Source organism: Asparagus officinalis, chromosome 7, assembly GCF_001876935.1.
Source record: "Asparagus officinalis chromosome 7, Aspof.V1, whole genome shotgun sequence".
NCBI classification, from domain to species: Eukaryota; Viridiplantae; Streptophyta; class Magnoliopsida; order Asparagales; family Asparagaceae; genus Asparagus; species Asparagus officinalis.
Window position 1 is genome coordinate 140178179 of NC_033800.1, and position 23065 is coordinate 140201243.

A 23065-nucleotide genomic window follows, 5' to 3' on the forward strand; every position below is an offset into this window, starting at 1 on the left:
AGAGAGAGAGAGAGAGAGAGAGAGAGAGAGAGAGAGAGAGACCTGGACAAAACAAATGTCCTTGACCTGGAGACTTCTTGGGATACTTTTAGATGTGAAGAACAACCTCCCAATGAAATGGGCTTGGTGCATGCATAAACTGCCTACACAACTAACTGCATATGCTGTCAGGTCAAGTTACTGTCAATTGAATAAGTTTTCAGGCCAGTCGTCAATACCGACCAGGATCAGAAAGTGGCATGTCTGAGGTAGATCTGAAAAGCCGAAAAATTGGGTCCATGGGTGTGTCACTATGATGAGAGCCATGTAGGCCTGTCTTTGATAGTATGTACATATTTCCATTGTGAGAGATAAATATCATCCTTAGATCGTGCAACTTCTATCTAAAGGAAAGAACGAAGAGGACCCAAATCCTTTGTCTGAAACTGAGAAGCCAAGTGTCGTTTAATACTATTAATGCCTTGTGAGTCACTCTTTGTGATAATAATATCATCAGCATACACCAATAGAATAACTATTCCACGAGAACTATGATGTGTAAATAAAGAATGATCAGCCCTCTTGCACTTGAATCTCTCTGAGTAGACAACTTGATTAAACTTATCAAACTCAAACCAAGTACGAGGAGATTGCTTAAGACCGTAAATAGACTTATTCAAGTGACATAACAAGTGCTTCCCTAATGCTGAAAACTAGGAGGTGACTTCATATAGACAGGCTCTTTACGATGGACATGAAGAAAAGTATTTTTGACATCTAACTGATAAAGAGGCCAACATTGGTTAGATATCAAAGAGACTAATAGCCGAATTGATGTAAGCTTCGCAACAGCCAACAGGTGAGAAAGTCTCCTCATAGTCTACTTTATACTGTTGAATGAAACCCTTGGCTGCAAGACGAGCCTTCAAGCGATCGACTGACCCATATGTGCTATGCTTCATAGTAAAGATCCAACGACATCCTACTAACTTACAGCCGACAAGAGGCTTTACCATTGCCCAAGTGTCAGTCTTCTGAAGAGCCTTCAGTTCATCTTCCATTGCAGCCTGCCAACCAGGATGTTTTAGTGCTTCCTGAACATTGTTAGGTATAGAAACAAGGTATAGAAACAGAGTCTAAAGATGATAAAAATGGATGAAAGGATGGTTTTAGACCACGAGTAGAAACATACATGGAAATAGAATATTCTAGGCAATATCTTTTTCCTTTACGAAGTGCAATTGGAAGATCATCAAGAGGAGGGTTTTTACTAGAGGGGGCTGATGGCTCAGAAGTGGACGGAGCAGTTTCAGAAGTTGTTGGTCGTCGCGTGAGATCAATAACCATCTCTTAATTTTTCCAAACAGGACCCTCCTTGCATTTCCCATATCCATCTGTGGTGGCTTGCCGATTGGAAATTCTAGAGTGTATCACGGTGGTGGGAAGATATGGGAATATAGATTGTGGTGTAGTGTCATTAAAAAAAGAAGATTGATTTTCAAAAAAAAAGTGAAGTAAAATATTTATTATGAGAAGTATTAACTGAATCTGATTCACTTTAAGGGGGTGTTCGTTTCACTTTTTTTTGGGATATAGGGTAGATTTCAAGTTTTGGGATGTAAAAAGTGCTTTTTTTGAGTTTTGGGATTCCATAAACTTTGTTTGTTTCAAAATTAATTTTGGGATATTGAATCCCTAAATTATAAAAAAATAATATATTTTTAGGATTTGTGAAATCCTCCCTTTTGTTTTAACTTTTTTTTGGGATATAAGGTGGATTACAAGTTTTTTGAGTTTTAGAATTCCATAAACAATGCTCGTTTCAAAACCAATTTTGGGATATTGAATTCCCAAATTATAAAAAACTATTATATTTTAGAATTTATGAAATCCTATTTTTGAGAGAGGATTTTGGTTGGTTATTGCACCTATATATTATAAAAAAACTATTATATTATATTATATTAGCATGCTATACTATACAATAATTAATATAATATAAAATTAATATATTATATATAATATTATAATAATATAATATTTAATATAATACATCTATTCCTCATAGGAGGACCCAAGAATCACTGTTCATGCTGTAGTAAATGCTGCAGTAAACTACTGTAGCATTATATATATATATTATATATAATATTATATATATATATTTATATTATATTATATATGTATTATATTATATATAATATATTATAATATATATATTATAATATATATAATATATTATAAAATATGTATATAATATATATAATATATATAATATATTATAATATATGTATATAATATATGTATATAATATTTATGTATATAATATAATATATGTATATAATATATTATAATATATTATAATATATGAAGAATATAATTTTAGAATTGGTATCAGAACCATGTTTTATTATCTGTCTGCTTAAATCTCTTTTGCAGATTGTCTTTTGAATGTTTTAATTTGTAAGAATGTAGAAGTTTTATATGTTCTTTTCATTCTCTTTTTAAGAGTTTAGTTTACAAACTTATGGGACGTCAAAAAAGTCGCGCTGTGTAAATCCTGTTGTTGCCGAGATGGCTGGTTAGGGTAGTGTAAGTCGTTGACAGACGTGTAAGTTTTTAGCTAAGTTGTTTTACAGAGAATAAAAAGAAAAATAAAATTTCGACATCCTTACTTGTTAAACATTTAAAAGATATATCTGTAAACAGAGAAAATATGTCAGACATAGTAGAAACTTCGGCGCGAAATCCCAATTATACTCGAATGAAAAAAGTTAAAAACGCCCAATTGACAGAATATGAGACTGATATAGAATCACTTAATAAGTGGACAATACCAGATGTTCTTAATAGGGACATATACAAAATTGGCTTTTTAGACTATAAGTCTTTAATAAATATTAAAACCCTAGAAAGGACTACTACAGTCGATAGGGAAGAACAAACTATCCAACTCTTAGGAGTTGCAGACGTTAATCCTTATATGAAAAAATACAAATATTTACATGTCGGTCTTATACAAATCGCGTTTCGTCCTTTGACTTTATCAGGCTTAAACGCCTCTCTGTTAGTCTGTCTTAGAGACTCGAGATGTTTAAATTAGACCCAATCTTTAATGTGTATTATGGAAACTAGTCTATGTAATGGACCAGTATATTTTAATGTTTATCCAAATCTTTAATGTGTATTATGGAAACTAGTCTATGTAATGGACCAGTATATTTTAATGTTTATCCAAATCTAAGTCTCTCTCTAACAGATCCAAATATCTTAGGCTATTAGTCTTAATATAAAGACACACGGATATAATTATATTCTTGGATCCGAAACGATTGCAATAATATATCGCATCCATTATAAAGTATTAAATACTTTAGCTCCAAAAGCCAAAATTCATTCTAAACCAGGGAAAACTGTTCTGGTAGAAACAAATGTTTTATCTTCCAATATAGCTGTTAATAGACAGATAAAGTAGGAAGAAATAAATTTTCCTGAAAATTGGGTTATACCCCATGCTATACAACCTTTGCCGATTATAAATCAAGATGTTGATCAAATTGTGCAAACAATTGACGGAGAGGTTGAAATAACTTTTAATCCTTCTAGAACAATCAGAATATCTGATGTGGCATCATCTGCCAGAAATTCGTTCTCTAGATCTGGATCTTATAGAACCAGTTCTGTTCAAGGGATTAATATATCCGATAATAATATTCCACATGCTTTATATAAAGATAAAGCTTCTCCTCCGAATACGGAGATGAGTTTTAGAATGAAATGATGAATTTTAAAAAAGGAAGTTCTATGAGGGAAATTCTGAATACATAGTTTTACCTAGAAAAAAATAAAGATTTCGAAGTTGGTTTTTTAAATTTTTTTTTGAAAAAAGACCAATTAAATTGGGTAAACAAGTACTATATAGAGCTGGACTATAAGCAAAAAATAATATTTTTTGTTCCATGGTTTTTAAAAAGATATGTTTTAAAACAAAGTCATAAAATAAGTGTATTAGAAGACCACTTAAAACAGTGGAAAACATCGACGGGTAAGATTATCAGATCTATAAATCCTAAGTGTATTAGAAGACCACTTAAAACAGTGGAAAACATCGACGGGTAAGATTATCAGATCTATAAATCCACCGACAGACCCGTTACAATTAAAAGATGTTTACCCCTCTACTATAGAGGCTATGATCTTTATAAAGCCTAATGAGTTCAATGAAGAACATATGAAAGAACTAAGTAAAATTATAAAACAAAATAATTATACTAATATTTATTTAAAAACAATAGGAGAACAACTTATAAGAGTTGAAGAAGTATTAGACAAATTAGTGTCTAAAATAACAGATGTTATATCCTCATTAAAACTTTTGGAAAAAACAAATCTTTCTCAAAGAAAGATTGAAAAAACAAATATTAAACCTCCAATTGATATTTCAGGATTCAAAAAAGATATTGAACTCACTCCTGAAATTATAGAAAGTCTAGCTAAAAAATTAACTAATGCTAGAATTCATACACTTGATACAGTGTTACCATCTACTTCTGAAATAGAAGAAGAATCGTCTAATACAGACAGTTCTGATGATATACCGTCAACAGAAATAATGGCTGTAGAGAATAACTTTACAGAAATAAATAAAATTAAAGATCATCCTAGAAAAAGACTGGAAAGGTACTATTATAAAAGACCCACTCCAACAGATGTTCTATTCGAAGAAAATGATGCTTATCTACAGGCAGATTATAATGGTAGAAATATCTACGAATGGAATATAGATGGGTTATCAGATACCCAAATAAATTCAACTATACATAGAATGCTTATGTATGGTACAATTTATAAACAAAATGGAAATAATGAAAGAATGATAGCTTCTTTCATCACTTGTGGTTTTACTGGCATCATTAAAGGATGGTGGGACAACTATATTTCTGCTGATGCTCTAAATGAAATTTTAGGAGCAACAAAGATAAAAAATAGAGTTCAGCAAGAAGACGTTGTTTACACGCTAATGTTAGCAATAGCACACCATTTTACTGGTGCTTACTTTGATGAAGGTGAAAGAATAAGGACCTTATTATAAAATTTTAGATGTCCTTCTTTAACACATTTTAGATGGTATAAAGATACCTATCTAAGTAGAGTTATGTCTCTAGCTGATGCTAATAGCTCACATTAGAATGCTAAATTTATCGATGGCTTACCTACTTTATTTGCAGAAAAGGTTCGAAATAAAATTCGAGCTGAATATGGGGGATATATTCCCTACGACAACCTATCATATGAGTATTTATCAAACGCCTGTATAAAAGAAGGCTTAGCTTTATGTAATGACTTAAAGCTTAAGAATCAGTTAAAGTCTCAAAGACTTACAAAACGAAAAGAATTAGGAGAATTCTGTGAGCAATTTGCTTATGATCAACCATATAAGGTTGAAAAAGAAACTATTCCTAATAAAGAAAAGACTAAAAAATTCTTTAAAAAGAAAAAGAAAAAATTCTTTAAAGAAAAAGAAAAGCCTTCTAAGGCTAAAAAGAAAATTAAACAAGAAAGAAGAGAAATCCATTGTTATAAATGTGGTCGTATCGGGCACTATGCCAATCGCTGGAATATAAAAAAGAAAATATATGCGATTGAAGACGAAAGTCTTAAAATGACTTTATCAAATACTTTAATTAATAGCGATACCGAGGATGAATTATATTCATCTACTTCAGAATCTGAAGAAGACGAAAATTGTCAATGTGCAATTAATAATTGCAATGATGAAACAAATTATTGGAAATCTATAGTTCAAATGAATGGACTTTCTATTAATATGATAAAATCTAATAAAGATAAAGAACTTTTATCTCAAGTTCTATCGGCAGATATATCGTCCGAATTAAAAGAAGAATTATTAAAAACTCTGTCTAATAAAGACAAAAATCCAAAAATAGATAATGTTTTTAAATTTTCTAAAGTACAGAAAAGAAGGCAAAATATTATCCATACTTCTAAAGACATCTTTATCATCTCTTAATAAAGAGATACAAGAATTAAAAATAGAAGTAAAAAAGTTAAAGCAAGAGAATAAATATATTCTCGCCAGATTTGATGAAGGAAATGAACTTGTTCAAAATAGTGAACAAAGCGATCAAGAAAACATTGAAATTACTGAAACAAATGCTCTGTTGCAAATATTGCAACAAGTTACCTCTCAGAAGTGGTATATCAAAATCAACTTAATAGTTGAAGATCAATTTTATATATCAGATCTTATAGCTCTAGTTGATAGTGGTGCAGATTTAAACTGTATAAACGAAGAAATAATTCCTTCAAAGTTTTTTGAAAAAACTACTCAAACTCTAAGTAGTGCCAATGAAAATCAATTAGAGGTAAAATATAAATTACCTAAAGCACATATATGTGTGCAAGGGACTTGTATACCAACTCCCTGTATCTTGGTAAAAAATTTATCCCAACATATAATTCTTGGGACTCCTTTCTTACATACCATTATGCCTATTCAAAAAATAGACACCAATGGTATCCGTGCTACTTTTAAAGAGAAAGAGATTTTACTTGAATTTATTACAGATCCTCAGACTAAAATGTTAAATGAGGTAAAAAATATAATTCTTAAAAAATATAATCCTGAAAAGGAGGGATTACTCCGTCTTATTTGTACCCTGTAAAAATTCACGAGTTAGAAAGTCTGGAAGATGATTAGAGTCATAAAATAAGTGTATTAGAAGACCACTTAAAACAGTTTAATTATTAGTTTGTTTTACATCTGGTAAAAATTCTTGATTAAGAATATCATCTCTAAATTTAGAGAAACATTTTAAAATAGATAACATTTCTTTTTTGATTGTTGAATAATTAAACTGGGCTTTATCCCATTTACCAGATGTAAAACGAACTAATAATTAAATTGTTTTAAGTGGTCTTCTAATACACTTATTTTATGACTCTAATCATCTTCCAGACTTTCTAACTCGTGAATTTTTACAGGGTACAAATAAGACGGAGTAATCCCACCTTTTCAGGATTATATTTTTTAAGAATTATATTTTTTACCTCATTTAACATTTTAGTCTGAGGATCTGTAATAAATTCAAGTAAAATCTCTTTCTCTTTAAAAGTAGCACGGATACCATTGGTGTCTATTTTTTGAATAGGCATAATGGTATGTAAGAAAGGAGTCCCAAGAATTATATGTTGGGATAAATTTTTTACCAAGATACAGGGAGTTGGTATACAAGTCCCTTGCACACATATATGTGCTTTAGGTAATTTATATTTTACCTCTAATTGATTTTCATTGGCACTACTTAGAGTTTGAGTAGTTTTTTCAAAAAACTTTGAAGGAATTATTTCTTCGTTTATACAGTTTAAATCTGCACCACTATCAACTAGAGCTATAAGATCTGATATATAAAATTGATCTTCAACTATTAAGTTGATTTTGATATACCACTTCTGAGAGGTAACTTGTTGCAATATTTGCAACAGAGCATTTGTTTCAGTAATTTCAATGTTTTCTTGATCGCTTTGTTCACTATTTTGAACAAGTTCATTTCCTTCATCAAATCTGGCGAGAATATATTTATTCTCTTGCTTTAACTTTTTTACTTCTATTTTTAATTCTTGTATCTCTTTATTAAGAGATGATAAAGATGTCTTTAGAAGTATGGATAATATTTTGCCTTCTTTTCTGTACTTTAGAAAATTTAAAAACATTATCTATTTTTGGATTTTTGTCTTTATTAGACAGAGTTTTTAATAATTCTTCTTTTAATTCGGACGATATATCTGCCGATAGAACTTGAGATAAAAGTTCTTTATCTTTATTAGATTTTATCATATTAATAGAAAGTCCATTCATTTGAACTATAGATTTCCAATAATTTGTTTCATCATTGCAATTATTAATTGCACATTGACAATTTTCGTCTTCTTCAGATTCTGAAGTAGATGAATATAATTCATCCTCGGTATCGCTATTAATTAAAGTATTTGATAAAGTCATTTTAAGACTTTCGTCTTCAATCGCATATATTTTCTTTTTTATATTCCAGCGATTGGCATAGTGCCCGATACGGCCACATTTATAACAATGGATTTCTCTTCTTTCTTGTTTAATTTTCTTTTTAGCCTTAGAAGGCTTTTCTTTTTCTTTAAAGAATTTTTTCTTTTTCTTTTTAAAGAATTTTTTAGTCTTTTCTTTATTAGGAATAGTTTCTTTTTCAACCTTATAAGGTTGATCATAAGCAAATTGCTCACAGAATTCTCCTAATTCTTTTCGTTTTGTAAGTCTTTGAGACTTTAACTGATTCTTAAGCTTTAAGTCATTACATAAAGCTAAGCCTTCTTTTATACAGGCGTTTGATAAATACTCATATGATAGGTTGTCGTAGGGAATATATCCCCCATATTCAGCTCGAATTTTATTTCGAACCTTTCTGCAAATAAAGTAGGTAAGCCATCGATAAATTTAGCATTCTAATGTGAGCTATTAGCATCAGCTAGAGACATAACTCTACTTAGATAGGTATCTTTATACCATCTAAAATGTGTTAAAGAAGGACATCTAAAATTTTATAATAAGGTCCTTATTCTTTCACCTTCATCAAGGTAAGTACCAGTAAAATGGTGTGCTATTGCTAACATTAGCGTGTAAACAACGTCTTCTTGCTGAACTCTATTTTTTATCTTTGTTGCTCCTAAAATTTCATTTCGAGCATCAGCAGAAATATAGTTGTCCCACCATCCTTTAATGATGCCAGTAAAACCACAAGTGATGAAAGAAGCTATCATTCTTTCTTTATTTCCATTTTGTTTATAAATTGTACCATACATAAGCATTCTATGTATAGTTGAATTTATTTGGGTATCTGATAACCCATCTATATTCCATTCGTAGATATTTCTACCATTATAATCTGCCTGTAGATAAGCATCATTTTCTTCGAATAGAACACCTGCTGGAGTGGGTCTTTTATAATAGTACCTTTCCAGTCTTTTCTTTGGATGATCTTTAATTTTATTTATTTCTGTAAAGTTATTCTCTACAGCCATTATTTCTGTTGACGGTATATCATCAGAACTGTCTGTATTAGACGATTCTTCTTCTATTTCAGAAGTAGATGGTAACACTGTATCAAGTGTATGAATTCTAGCATTAGTTAATTTTTTAGCTAGACTTTCTATAATTTCAGGAGTGAGTAGTTCGCTATCTTTTTTAAATCCTGAAATATCAATAGGAGGTTTAATATTTGTTTTTTCTATCTTTCTTTGAGAAAGATTTGTTTTTTCTAAAAGGTTTTAATGAGATATAACCTCTGTTATTTTAGACACTAATTTGTCTAATACTTCTTCAACTCTTATAAGTTGTTCTCCTATTGTTTTTAAATAAATATTAGTATAATTATTTTGTTTTATAATTTTACTTAGTTCTTTCATATGTTCTTCATTGAACTCATTAGGCTTTATAAAAGCCATAGCCTCTATAGTAGAGGGGTAAACATCTTTTAATTGTAGCGGGTCTGTTGGAGGATTTATAGATCTGATAATCTTACCCGTCGATGTTTTCCACTGTTTTAAGTGGTCTTCTAATACACTTATTTTATGACTTTGTTTTAAAACATATCTTTTTAAAAACCATGGAACAAAAAATATTATTTTTTGCTTATAGTCCAGCTCTATATAGTACTTGTTTACCCAATTTAATTGGTCTTTTTTCGAATTTTTTTTTAAAAACCAACTTCGAAAATCTTTATTTTTTTCTAGGTAAAACTCTGTATTCAGAATTTCCCTCATAGAACTTTCTTTTTCAAAATTCATCATTTCATTCTAAAACTCATCTCCGTATTCGGAGGAGAAGCTTTATCTTTATATAAAGCATGTGGAATATTATTATCGGATACATTAATCCCTTGAACAGAACTGGTTCTATAAGATCCAGATCTAGAGAACGAATTTCTGGCAGATGATGCCACATCAGATATTCTGATTGTTCTAGAAGGATTAAAAGTTATTTCAACCTCTCCGTCAGTTGTTTGCACAATTTGATCAACATCTTGATTTATAATCGGCAAAGATTGTATAGCATGGGGTATAACCCAATTTTCAGGAAAATTTATTTCTTCCCACTTTATTTGTCTATTAACAGCTATATTGGAAGATAAAACATTTGTTTCTACCAGAACAGTTTTCCCTGGTTTAGAATGAATTTTGGCTTTTGGAGCTAAAGTATTTAATACTTTATAATGGATGCGATATATTATTGCAATCGTTTCGGATCCAAGAATATAATTATATCCGTGTGTCTTTATATTAAGACTAATAGCCTAAGATATTTGGATCTGTTAGAGAGAGACTTAGATTTGGATAAACATTAAAATATACTGGTCCATTACATAGACTAGTTTCCATAATACACATTAAAGATTTGGATAAACATTAAAATATACTGGTCCATTACATAGACTAGTTTCCATAATACACATTAAAGATTGGGTCCAATTTAAACATCTCGAGTCTTTAAACATCTCGAGTCTGTCACACAGACTAATAGAGAGGCATTTAAGCCTGATAAAGTCAAAGGACGAAACGCGATCTGTATAAGACCGACATGTAAATATTTGTATTTTTCCATATAAGGATTAACGTTTGCAACTCCTAAGAGTTGGATAGTTTGTTCTTCTTTATCGACTGTAGTAGTCTTTTCTAGGGTTTTAATATTTATTAAAGACTTATAGTCTAAAAAGCCAATTTTGTATATGTCCCTATTAGGAACATCTGGTATTGTCCACTTATTAAGTGATTCTATATCAGTCTCATATTCTGTCAATTGGGCGTTTTTAACTTTTTTCATTCCAGTATAACTGGGATTTCGAGCCGAAGTTTCTACTATGTCTGACATATTTTCTCTGTTTGTAGATATATCTTTTAAATGTTTAACAAGTAAGGATGTCAAAATTTTATTTTTCTTTTTATTGTCTGTAAAACAACTTAGCTGATAACTTACACGTCTGTCAATGACTTACACTACCCTAACCAGCCATCTCGGCAACAACAGGATTTACACAGCGCGACTTTTTTGACGTCCCATAAGTTTGCAAACTAAACTCTTAAAAAGAGAATGAAAAGAACATATAAAACTTCTACATTCTTACAAATTAAAACATTCAAAAGACAATCTGCAAAAGAGATTTAAGCAGACAGATAACAATAAAACATGGCTCTGATACCAATTCTAAAAAGCGGAATTTAAAGAGAAAAGAGAGAGCTTACAGCATGCGACCGCCAATAGACAAGATAATATCTTTATTATACTCCACAATATGATACAAGAAGATTTATATTACAGGAGATCACTCAGAAGAGAATACTTAATTTTATTTTCTCACAACAATAGAACACCCTCTCTGCATTTCTTAACTTCATATTTATAGACGCAGCGACGAATCTTCGACAGTCTTCAGAATTGACACGCAATGAGAAAGTTGAGAACGACATCACAATATTCACAGCAGCCGCATTAGTAAAAGGTGATGGCGACACTTAGCATAGTAAGATTCTCCTTTAAGGAAAGTAGCTTTATAAAAGCTGCTTTTTAAAGTAGCTTTTACGAGTGCTTCTAGACGGCTCCCCGAGGCTCAATCTAGGTTTTTATCTGCTTATGAAGCTGGGCTTTTACCTTTAAGGTCTGGAGGATTATTAATAATCACTGTTCATGCTGTAGTATTCCAAATCCCAAAATATTATATAATATTATAATAATATATGTTATTAAAATATTATATAATATTATAATATATATTTTGTACTATTATATAATATAGTATGTGATATTGCATAATAATATATAATAAATATCATAAAATAAATTATACATATAAATTACAAATTATAGTATTCCAAATCCCAAAATATTAATGAAACAAGCAAAATATTACAAATTATAGTATTCCAAATCCCAAAATATTGATGAAACTAACAAAATTTTAGAGATCCCAAAACCCACAAAAAAAATTTATGGATTTCAAATTCTATGGTGAAATCCATATCCATAAATTTTGGGATTTAAAACAAACACCCCCTAAGGACCTGTTTGTTTTCACGGAAGTAATTGTGAAGTAGCTGAAGTAAAAGAAGTAAAAGATACTTTTGCTACTTCTAAGCAAAAAAGTGTGTTTGGTTCTCTGAAAAACTTACTTCAATACTTCCCTAAATGCTTATGTGGCGCCTACATGTCATCCTTACTTCCAAAATATTTTTATAATCCTCAATACTCGGAAGTAGCTCGGAAGTAGTTGAAATGCATATTAATTAGGACATAAATAATTTTTTTATTAATATTACCTTTATTAGTTACTTCTAACAACTTTTCATTGATAAAATTACTTCCTAGTAATATTTCCAAATGTTATGTGATTCGTCCGAGTCTGTTCCCGGTTGGATGACTCGTTGATTCTTTGACACTTGGCTTGATTCTGAACGTGTATGGATGCATTTCGTCGCTTGCGTGCGATTCGTCGATCTCGTCACCTCGTTGGTTCGTCGGTTTATGCCGAACTGTGCTAACTTCTAACAACTTTTCATTGATAAAATTACTTCCTAGTAATATTTCCAAATGTTATCCAAACAAAAAAAAAGTAAATGAAGAGGAAGAAGTTCTACTTCTATTTTTTCTAAAAATATATGAAACACTTCTATTTTTTCTAAAAATATATGAAACAAACAAAAAAAATGTTATTTCCACTACTTCCTACTTCATAGCTTTGAAAGTTACTTTTATAACCTACTTCTTACTTCTAATACTTCCATTATCCAAACGAGCCCTAAGCAACGATTTCAAATCATGATCTCCAGTTGGGTACTCAAATCATGATTTCTAGTTGCTATAACAAATCCTTTGAAAATGATTACCATTATTATTGTAAATTTGTTGGTATTCATGGTTATAAATCTAGCCTCTGTACATAGTAAATGAATAAAGAAAAATACATCTATTTCTATTATTTCTTTATGGTGCCAGAGCTTCTTGTCCAGCTGACCTCTTAATCCTCAAAATTTCCTTCTCCTATTCCTCCATAAATGGCGACTTCCTAAACCGCTTCTTCCCTTACTAATACTCTTTCTTCTACTCCACCCTTGATTGGAGTTTGTCCAAATAACCTGAACTACCTCTTAAGGAAGACTTGCTTCAAGCCCTTTCTTCGAGCATATCAAATGTTCAATCATGTTGAGGGAATCTTGCTCTCTCCTTCTCATCCGTATTGGTTCCTCTCACGCTGCTTGGAAGACATTGGAGCGACATTGTTCTCAGCAAAACCAAGCGCGAGTGATGCAACTCCGCAACGGGTTCTTCCAACTCCAAAGGGGTCCTCATCCATGATCAAGTACCTCAATCGCACTAAGATGATTGTGGACAGCCTAGCCGCCATTGGGTGTCCACTATCAAGTACCTCAATCGCACTAAGATGATTGTGGACAGCCTAGCCGCCATTGGGTGTCCACTATCCAATGATGAGATCGTCTCTCGTCTCATCTTCTTCCGACTCGGTCCTTACTATATGCAGTTTTGTAAGGCTTTCAATGCCGTAGTGCGTTGCACACCATGGATTCCCTTCATGGACTTCTTCTCACCGAGGAAGCTGATCAACAATTCGATCATCTTGTGGTCACAATCACCCCTACAACCTCTCGCTCATGTGCCCAATCCACACTTATCCAAGAACCGGAGTCATGGTGGCAGGTTCCCTCCACACTTCTCCAAGAACCATGGTCATAGCGGCAATGGTGGTGGTCAAGGAAAGGGTGCATCCAAGAGTCGGGTATGTAATCATCATGGTCACAGTGCTCTGACTTGTCATCATCACTTTAATCCTTCATATCAACTTGGGTCTTCTTCCGGACCTCCTACTAACAATCCTCAGGCTAATGCCGCAATCCTACTTAATCTCATACTCAACTCCAGTAGCTTCAATTGGTACCCTGACTTGGATGCTACTCATCATATAACACATGATCTGGACACTCGCTTGAACAAGACTGAATATGATGGACCGGATAAGGTTCACCTTGGAGATGGCTCAGGTTTGCTCATCACACTCAGAAGACTTCTTCATTTTGCGTCAATAATCATCGCTTTCATATTCATAATCTCTCTATGTTCCTTCCATTTCTTCATAATCTCTCTATGTTCCTTCCATTTCTAAAAATCTTCTCTCTGTTGTTAAGTTTACTGGTGATAATAATTGTGTCCGTATTTCACCCTTCTTATTGTCTTGTGAAGGATCGCAACAGTGGTCGCACGCTAATCATGGGGGATCTTCGTGATGGTCTCTATCACCTCTCATCCAGCAATGTGTCCTCTTCCTTGGCTCTCTCGGCCTCGACTACACGTTCACCCTCTCTGGAAATGTGCCATCATTGCTTTGGCCATCCCACCATAGATATGGTGCGCACTATCCTTTCCAAGGCGTCTATCTTCTTTTCTTCTAGTGAAAATAAGTTAGGCTCAATTGCACTTAAATACTTTACCGTTTAACCATATTTACACTTAAATACCCTAACTTGTAAAATATCACTTTGATACCCTAAATTATAAAAAATAGCACTTTAATATCCTTAGTTGTAAATAACTGACACTTAAATACCTTATTGTTTCACTAGCTTTACAATAGCGCTTTAATATCCTAAGTTATAAAAATAGCACTTTAATACCCTAAGTTGTGAGAAATTAGCACTTTAATGCTTTCTGTTAGTTATCAGGACGCATTCTTAGGAATATTTCTATGACAACCACCACAAGGTACTAAAGTACCTATTTTTTACAACTTAGGGTATTAAAGTACTACTTTTGACAATTTAAGGTAATTAAGTGTAAAGGTGGTGAAGCAATAGGGTATTAAGTGCCTTTTAGCCATTAAGTTGTGCTCATCTTGTGCTATGGGCAAATGTCATATGCGTTCATTTTCTTCTACTCTATCCGTGTTAAGGAATATTATAGAGATCTATTAGATTAGAAATAATATATTAGAAATATGTGATTAAGTGATATTCAGGATATAATTGGATATGATTTAATATCATATCTATTTTGTAATATCCTCCTAACCCTATTTAAGTAAGGTTAGGGTTAGATGAATAATATCTTGACCTTAGCATTTTTTCATTTCTCACCATGGTATCAGAGCCAAGTTATTGGAACTAGAGACCTTCCTCCATGATCTCGTGGCCGTCGAGGGGATTTGCTACACTACATGCATCCCTCGGCAGCTTCAACATTGACCTCGACTACATCAACTCCCTTATCGGTCGTGACACTGTTCATCAGCAGTGGTACTGTTCATTCGTGCAATACTGTTCACTCGAGAGACTATTCATCGCCTTGGGTATTGCTCACCCGAGAGAACTGTTCATCCAGCCCAAATTTTGCTCTTTTAAGCTAATCATTTGGCTTAACCTAATAGATCTTCATAGATCTTAAGTAAACTAATCATTTGGTTTAATCTAATAGGTCTTCATAGATCTTAAGCAAGCTAATCATTTGGTTTAATTTATTAGACCTTCATAGACCTGAAGGTGAAAGTACTGTTATTGATACTGTTCATTCGTAGTTACTAATTCACCACTGATGCTGTTAGGGCTATTGTTCATCTGCGGTATTGTTGGCTACGAGTGACTATTCGTTCGGGCCGTCAATCACCTTCATGCCCTAAATCCTCGCTTTGGATGATTGATCTCTCATAGATCTTCATGATTCGATCTTGTCCTCATCATCGACATTTGCCTTATTGTCCATCTTTGCTCGAGCCCAAAGTTAACTCCACCTTTTGTATCATTTGTTGCTAGATCCTTAAAGAATAATCATTTGTTGTTGGATCCTTAAAAAAAAGGATCATTTGTTGTTGGATCCTCCAAAGAAGAGGATTATTTGTTGTTAGATCCTGTAAAGGATCATTTGTTGTTGGATCCTCCAAGGATCATTTGATCGGTGGAGTGTGTGCACTTTATTTGTAAACAAGCTGGACATGTATCTCATACATGCTCTAGGAGAGTGTTAAGGAATATTATAGAGATCTATTAGATTAGGAATAATATATTAGGAACATGGTTTTGAGAAGTATTCGGGATGTGATTGGATATGATTTTATATCATAACTATTTTATAATAACCTCCTAACCTCTATTTAAGAGAGGTTAGGGTTAGACGAATAATAATCTTGGCCTTTTTCTATTTCTCAACAATCTGAATCGTCGTTTCCTTTAGAGTTGTTAGTCCATATGGAGATTAGGGGACTTGCCCGGTTTCTTCTTGTAATGGCTATCGCTACTCTATTCATTTTCTAGATGATTATTCTAAATTCTCTTGGTTTTATCCTCTTGTTCAACATTCAGATGTGTTTGATATCTTCGTTAAATTTTGCAAAATGTTGAAGTTTCTCCAAATTGACGGGGTAGGTTAATTTCTTTCTTGATGATTACAAACTGATCTCTCTGCTAATGGTATTGGACATCGCATATCTTGTCCCCATACCCACCAACAAAATGGGTCCGCCTAACGAAAACCTCGACATATCGTGGAAATCAGTCTTTCTCTCTTATATCACTTGGTGTTCCACTCAAGTTTTGGTCATTTGCTTTTAAAACTGCAACTTATCTTATTAATCATCTTCCCACACCCAATCTAAAAGGATTGTCACCTTATGAACTTCCTTTTCATCACAAGCCCGACTACAGACCTTTCGCTGCTCCTTTGGTTCTCTTTGTTTTCCTCACCTTCGCCCCTACAATCACAATAACTACAACTGTGATCCCTCCCTCGCGTCATTCTTGTCTATCCTACAGGTTATCATGGTTATCGTTGTCTTGAACCTACCTCTAGTCCTATATTCATTACTATCAGTGTCTTTTTTGATGAACACACCTTTCCTTTCCTCACTAAACATACTTCCAAGTCACCTTCCTCACCTCCATCATCCCCTATCCCTGTGCCCAGTGATGTGAATATTTTTCCTATGCAACACCCTTATTGTGTCTCTATAGGTTCTTCTATTTCAGCCACAAGAAATATTAGAACTGGTACCGTGAATAACGATCAATCTTTGTTGGTTTATCAACGGTGCACCTGCCCTTTGACTTTAGCCTCTCCGCGACTGACACCTAATGTGAGGGCGCTGCCTTTGGTCTCTCCGCCATCGACACTCACTGCTACCGTTATACCTCTAGCCATTATAGCAGATTTACCCTTGCAAATAATGCCTAAATCAATGTTAGAGTCTGGGTCATCATCTGCTACAACTTGTCCACCGCTGTTTGAGAATATGGTGTCCCTTTCGACGGCTGTGGACCTTGTTCTTCCTTCTGTTCTACCTCCTATGGATGCTCCACCTGCAGATGCTCCTTCGCGACCATCCCACTCGATGATCACACGCTCTATGGATGGCACCTACGTCCTCGCGTCTTTGTCACCTCTTGACAAGTCGATGTCAAGGAACCGACAACTTTCACTCAGGCCAACACCCATCCGTTTTGGAGTGAGGCCATGGTTGATGAGTATAATGCCCTCCTAAGCAATGCCACATGGTGCCTTGTTTCACCTCCAGTCAACGCTAATGTTATTAGCTGCAAGTGCGTCTTCAAATTAAAGAAACATGCTGAAGGTTCCATTGATCGTTACAAAGTGATTAAGAAAGTTCGTTAGATTCGTGTGGTTTGTAAGGAAAAAGAGTGAAACTTAATTTTGTTATAGCTTAGGATATGACTGAAAAACAGGCCTCTAAATCTCTAATTGGTACAAGCTTGTGGCCAGGGTTAAGGTAGGACCTACTTTGACCATCGCTTCTACAGTCTGATGTTACTAATTAAAGTATTAATATGAAGAGCACATCATATCCTAGGTGAATATCCTACATGGATGTGAGAAAATGAATTCTGGTACTAGTCCGTAGAACTCAAAATCGGAGCTACCTTGTTTCGTGAGGAATCATGGGAAAAGGTTTGTGGTTAAACATGTTCAAAAGAAACTTTAGGTTGAGACCTTTTGGGAAGTTGTTATTAGAGCATTGCTAATGGTATAAAAGCTCCACACAGCTGGAAGTGTTCGGGACTCGCCACATGAAGGTAAGTGTTAGACATGACAAAAAAATATCAACTGTACAAAGATTGGTTGGGGCCACCTATAAAGTTCCACATTGTCAAGTGAGTTGTTATTATGATCAAGAAGCATACTATAAATATGAGTATGCTACACCCAAAGTGATTACAATGCTACACCCAAAGTGATTGCTCTAACATGATTGTAATCTAGAAGTGACGTGACTTTGATATATAATAATTCCTATAAACTAAAGAGTTACCATTAAAATTTTACGGAAGGAACTAGTGGGCAGAAAAAATTTCTTAGGGGGGACGGACATCTATCTCTTTATCTAAAATATAATATTATAAAGCTGTAATAACTGATGAGAATGCACTTGGTACACCTTGTTAGCTCCATTGCGTCGTATTTTACTTGATTGATTTTCTAGTGTTTGCACTTTTAGTGTTTGGGCCCATTTGCCCTAACTGTTTGAGAAGTTAAATTGCTTACTAATTTTAAATGGGTTAAATGTAATGGGCTATTAACTTCTTTGTTATTATTATACAGAGGTTGTAGCTCGCTCTGTCAGTTTACTAGCAATTACTGTCCACTAGAAAGACACCTTTACTTTAAGAAAGATGAGAAGACGTCTGAACAAGAGTGGAACAAGAAAAGCAGTTGTGCTCTCTCTTATTATACCACTTCCCACTTTTGGTGCACTTGCTAAGCGCTTTAGTCAGATCAGCCTTACCACTACAAGGCCGCTGGTAAATCCGTCTTTTTTTTCTTCAAAATAATGAACTACCGCAACGACACGTGGTGTGCACGTAGCCCGTTCAAGGAAGTCATTCTCCCAAGAGAAGCCTTGCTGAGATAAGAGACAGTTAGCTCTTAAAAAGCAGGAGCGGGAAGCGAAGCAAGTGGTAAGAGCGAATCTGGTTATTAATCTAAATAGGTGATTATTTCATCCTTCTGTCGCTGATCTATATCAGCACATGGGTTCTCTTTCACTTTACAACATTCTCATTTTTCAAATTATTTAAATTTAAGGGAGCAGATTGTAATTTCATAAGGGTTTAAATGACAATTCTGAGATATTTTTGGGCACACCATACACCCCCTACTGTCACATATTCATATATATATATATATATATATATATATAATATATATACTATATATATATATATAACATAACACAGACACACACACACACACACAACCCTGCGAAGGAATCATGGGATTTCATAGTTAAGCATGTAAAAATGGAAGAATATTAGGATAAGTGAGCTCATTAGAAGTTCTTCCTTGTAGCGTGGAAAAAGGGGGAAGATAATAGATTTGCTATATAATGATATATTTGACTATGAAGCACATATAAAGCTGAGAGGTGGACAACACATCCCATGACCAGAACAAGAATAGGAGGTATTCACAACTACTGACTCTAAACATTTGAGAGAAAGGGCTTGGTTTATTTGAAGCAATGTTAATAATGTAAATGTTCTATTCAATAGCGTTAGTCATGGCATGTTGTCATGCGGGAGGGGTTGCATGCAGTTTCGATCATGAAACACATCTAGCAAACTTATTGTTGAGTTCGTTTTGATGCATGCTGTGGAGGATCTTGTATGTGTTGAATATGGCTTGCATTGAAACAATCCTAATTTGATTAGGATTGGAAGTTTGACTTTAACCAGAAAGACAAATTACAATTGGAATTGAATCCAATTGGAAGAGGACTAAGATATGAATAATTCTAGAAATCATTATGAGTAATGAATTCTATGAAAAGTAGGATTTGTATAAGGCATCATGAGAAAGAATCCTAAAAGATTAGAATTAATCAAAGGAAGTAATTCTACATGAACTCAAAATAGGAGAAAGAGAAATATATAAATACCCTTGAGAGGCTTATTGTAGATGCATCAAGCCAAAAGAGAGAAAAAAAAAGAAGAGAGAGTACTCTTGTGAGGATTTGCAAGAGAAAAGGGAGAATTGTAATTTTCTTTTAAGTCAATTAAGTTCTCTCCCCCGCCTCCCTTGGACATTGGCAAATTGTCGAACCACGTAAATCTCGTTTTCTTGGTTTGTGAATGCATGCTAGTTCTCTTTGAGATTATTTTGTTTTGCATTCGTCAACAGGTTTCGACAGTAAACCTTAAAAGTAAGGTGTTGGATTTCTGATCAATCTCCAACAGTATACTAATGCATGCTGTATAGGTTCCTTATAATGGCTTATCCATTTTAAGGTTTATGTAATTCTATCTTTATTCTAGTTATCAATTTTTTACAATTCTTTTTTTCCCGCTCTCATTATTTGCTATTAGACTGTGTATCAAATTTGGTGGAGTCAGAGTTTTTACAACTTTCAATGGTGCTGTGAGTTTGACAAGCAATTGTTATTACTTCTATTTTTTCCCGCGAATTTATATGATTAGGGGAAAAACATGTGATGTAATAGTGGGCCCTTTATTTTATCTGGATGTTGGCTGTTCAATCTCTCTCATCGCTCTCTGCTGCCTCCCTGCCATCCTCCCCCTGTATCTTCTGTTATTACTGTTCAACATAATGCACTTAATATCTTTGGTAACATGAAATGTCTCTCTTGGATAATCAGGCAAAGTACATGTGATCGATGCCTGGGTTTGCTTTTAACATGAACTGATTCAGTAGTAGACAGCTACATCTCAGCCTTTCAGAATTTGAATTTCTCAATGAAGAATTCACCGTGCATTCATATTTGTGTGCATTCATATTTGTCACTGACAACATGTGGGCGAGTTGGGAAGTTGACTAGCTCTCATCATTTAATTTATTTAAAGTGAGGGAAATTGACTGTTGGCAATCTAACTCCTGTTACTGTTATTATGCATGCTTCCTATCCAGCATTTTACATTATTTCACTTCAGCAGTGTTCCAGCCTATCTCAGAAGCTCAGTGCAGGAAAAGAGTCATATCCTGCGCTAGATGGTCACTTTAAATCCTGCTCTGACTCTCCTTGAGTTTCAAGTTTTACTGTTGATATTTTATGCCACAGCAGCATTTAGCAATCACATGGTAGCGGAAAGATACATTTCCATTAGTTTCAACCTTTTCATGACTTCTTTTTTCCCCTAGGAGCAAAACTAAGTTGTAACATGCCTCGTTGCCTTCTTCAATATTGGATATCTGGTTGTGGTGTGACTAGCCAATGTCAAACGTTCCTCTAAATCAACAAAGAGAATGGGAAAGTCATTCTTTTTCAACCAAAAGTGTTTGACAACATCAAATTTTATCCATAATTCAGCCTTTCTAGCTGAATTTTGGTATTCACCAAAACCATGTAATCAGTAACTTCGCTTTTTTTCTCTACTTACCCTATAATCTGTAACCTCCCTTCTACTTCTCTTTACTTCTCTCATATGTTCATATATTTCTCTTTTCTTTCTCCATTAATAACTTCTGGTTACGGCCCTTCTTCTTTAAAAAAAGGGGGTCTCATCTTGATCCACTGTCAAATAATTGGTCTTTGGGTATTCTACACAGATTTTATTTTCTTTTATCTTTATTTTGTTACCACTTTGTTTTTATATTTATGAGGGAGATGGTTGCATTCCCCCCACCACCCCCAAACAGCAAGACAGGCCCGTGTAGATCTGCTTCTATTGAAGGAGACTACCGTCTGAGCTTTGGGTCCCTGTTTTTTCAATTGAGTACCATCTTTTGCTACATGCACTTATTGAGAACTTGGATACTGTCTATACCTACACACACTAGTTGTGGACAGTCAGCGATGTTGCATGTGATTGCTGTCCTCTGTATGTTGCCCTAAGAGCAAGCCACATTCCATTGAGTCCAATGTGCAGGAATTATTATCCTTCTAACCAACAGATACATGTCGGTATGGGTCCATGTTCTATTATTACCTAGTTGATGGTAGAGCGAGCAAGTGATGCGGGCAGTACTTGCATGTTTGTTATAGACATGAATGCTTAGCAGAAAGTGTCCTTGGTCTTGCTCATAGCGTTCTTTTTAGAATTATCTGTTGTTCATAGGAATGGGATTCATGTTATGATTTAGCTTGTCATCTTCCGTTATGGTTGCAGGTGATTTTTTGTTAAGATTAATACTGAAATGGTGGATGTGTTGCATAAAATCGTATTTAATGATACAACGTGATAATGTGTCCCCCCCTAATGCTATCCTAGTCACACTTTTTACAAGAAGGCTTTAGACAGTTTTTTAGTGCGAATTGATAACAGTTAGAGACGGAATGTATGAATTTCTTCCAACAGTTGTTGGTTTGGTCTCATAAAAAAAAAATTGTAATGTGTAGGTCCAAAAGATTATACTCAAGAGGCTCAGATGACAATGCCCTAACCCTCTGGTCATTCCTAAGGCGACGAGGACAACCACATAAGCTGATTTATTTGGCATTATAATAGTAGAGATGTAAAGGTATAATTTGCTGGTATGTAAAATAAACATTATTGTCTTCTCTACAAACATATTCTTTTACCTTATATTTGGCATTTGTGGAATTCTTCTCCGAGCACTTGTTTTATGTTAACATCTTAACCTTGCTCCATGTCTATTACGGGCTGAGTCTTTTTATTTTATGTTACCATGTATGTGTATAATTTCTTGCAATTTCCGCATTGTCATGTGCTCATCAGTTAAATTGTCCTTAGAATTCCTTTTTTTTGGCTGGTGCATTTGTTCTCAATAGTTGCTGTTTTTTTATGTTTAGTTGTTTAATTTCTTAAACTAGTTACTGCAATGTGTCTTTTATATCCATTTTATTAAGTAATATCTGATACTCCATCACCATCCGTATTGTTTTCTGAGAACAATACATAGACTAGTTTTATCAGGTTTGTATGGGATTCTGGCTTATTGTTTGCTCACCTCATTTGTGATCTGTGCTTAGCTTGAAACTAGTCAATTCTTTCGAGTCTTAACTAGGAAACCAGAATTTGCACGACTTGTTTTGCGTACATATATGTACTGATTTTA

The 23065-nt window shown here is 33.8% G+C and overlaps 1 long non-coding RNA gene across 1 annotated transcript in view; it reads left to right on the top strand.

Annotated features, from left to right (window-relative positions):
• Window positions 1-22673, top strand: part of LOC109850638 — a 27207-nt gene extending 4534 nt beyond the window's left edge. Inside the window, exons 2-3 of the long non-coding RNA XR_002249482.1 lie at window positions 18635-18990; window positions 22386-22673. This is a non-coding gene — a long non-coding RNA (uncharacterized LOC109850638). The remainder of the gene's footprint in view (window positions 1-18634; window positions 18991-22385) is intronic.